The sequence below is a fragment of the Quercus suber genome, unplaced genomic scaffold, assembly GCF_002906115.3.
Source record: "Quercus suber isolate HL8 unplaced genomic scaffold, Cork oak 2.0 scaffold_481, whole genome shotgun sequence".
Classification (NCBI taxonomy): Eukaryota; Viridiplantae; Streptophyta; class Magnoliopsida; order Fagales; family Fagaceae; genus Quercus; species Quercus suber.
The window spans coordinates 479,677-481,706 of NW_027069932.1; positions in this window are offsets into that span (position 1 = coordinate 479,677).

The following is a 2,030-nucleotide window of genomic DNA, read 5'->3' on the forward strand; positions in this document are numbered from 1 at the left end:
CTTTTATATATATTATCTCTCTCATAGCAACAGTCAACCAATCTAACTTAACCTAACTAATGTGCATGACTACGCATTCAAACCTAGTAATACCATTGACAAACTTAGAATTTTAGAATTGGAAAAAAAAAAAATCAACATAATGTAAAAGGATAAGAAAAGAATATTTAGCATGTGGTCGGTTTTAATTTTACCTTGCCTTCCCAAACAGAGCACGATCGATGAGTTGTTAGAAACCTTAGCACTGAATTCTCAATGGGACTAGGTCCGAACTCATCACGACTCTGAGCAGGAACAGCAGCCATACTATATGAAGTTTAGGGAGTCAAGAGTAAATATAAGCACATGTTGAACATAAATTGGCAAAGATCATGATCAATTAAAATGTGACTCAGCAAGTCATGATCAATACCAGCTAAAGAGCTGAATTCTCCTTGTTTTTCAGTAAGAAGGTAGGCATTTAAGGCAATGGAAGAATTAAAATGTAAAAGCAAAATCTTTAGCTTACACATATTACATTTGACAGAATGAGAAACTTTTTGAATAAATAATACAAGTAAAAAACATTTAGTATATAAGTGTAAAGAACATAATCAAAATCCTACATTTTCCTTGAATTGAATAAATCATTTCCTCACATAAATTTGAACAAATCATTTCCTCACATATGTTGAGGAGGTTACAAGATTGAGAAAGTGTAGGCCTAGATAGAGGAGAGAACTAACTTCGAATTGGAGTTGGAACATGATCGAATATGAAGGCATTATTCAAAGTTATTTTCTCACATAGAGAGAATGGTTTTGTGTGTGAGAAGAGAAATATAATAAGGTGGTACTTGGTGTGTTTATTATTATTTTTTTCCATATAACTAGGACTACGAGGTAATCATGTTTATCATTTTCTCAACCAAAAAAAAAAAAAAAGAGTACAGGGTGATCATGCTTATCCCAAAATCTTTAAAAAAAGAAAAAACTGAAACATATAAACAAACATTTATACTCTTCGAAAAAAAAATAATGACTAATTGAACCAATGTACAAATTATAATTGGCTAATTGTCTAATTCTATTGTTTGAGTGTCTTCAAAAATCAAAACTCTATGTTTTGCATTGACCACTCATCATCAACACTCATCATCCCCGTACTTAGAGAGGGCTCACCACAAAAATCCAAACCCAAACCCGAATCCACTCTCTTCTTCCTTTAATTCCTTACAACTGATCTCCTCCACTTTCTTCTTCCTCTAATGGAATAAGAGACCCACCACTAAACCCAAAATCTATCAAGTACAATCAATGCATGCCAATAAACCCAAAAAAAAAGAGAGAGTCCTTACTTTATGAGGTAGTCGAAGCCAACCACTGAGGGAGAAAGATTGAGCGAGGCGGAGACGAAGCGACAGCGACGGAGCGAGAGGGAATAAGAGAGAGACTGAGATTGAGAGACGACGACGGAGCGAGAGGGGCGACGGCGACAGCGACGGAGCGAGAGAAAATGAGAGTGAGAGAGAGAGCGAGAGGGACTGAGAGATTGCGAGTGAGAGAGCAAAAGGGAATGAGAGTTTTGAACTCTTTTTTTTTTTTTTTTTGTGTTTTGAAGTGTTTTTTGAGTGCGCGATGAGTGACAGGTGGACGAAAGGAAAACGACTACACTAGAGTCGATTTTCTTTAAAACAAAACGAGTAAAATGAACTCGGTTTCTGGGCTTGTAAACCAAGTTCAATTAACTCGGTTTCTGGGCTTACAAACCGAGTTCAATGAACTCGGTTTTTGGGCTTACAAATTAAGTACAAAGAACTCGATTTCTGGCCTACGTGGCTACCTACTCAGCTACTGGCAAAATAGGAACTCGAGTATAGTATACTCGATTTTATAACCCATAAATCGTCTCCTCTAAACTTGAATTGTTACTAACCAAATCTGTTTAAAACGTTTCCTAACTAATGATATTATTTGGATTTTATAGTTATTTTCTAAAAATATCCGAGAGCCGACCAAAAGACAGAAGAGAGGTGGGTGAAAATGAGTGGT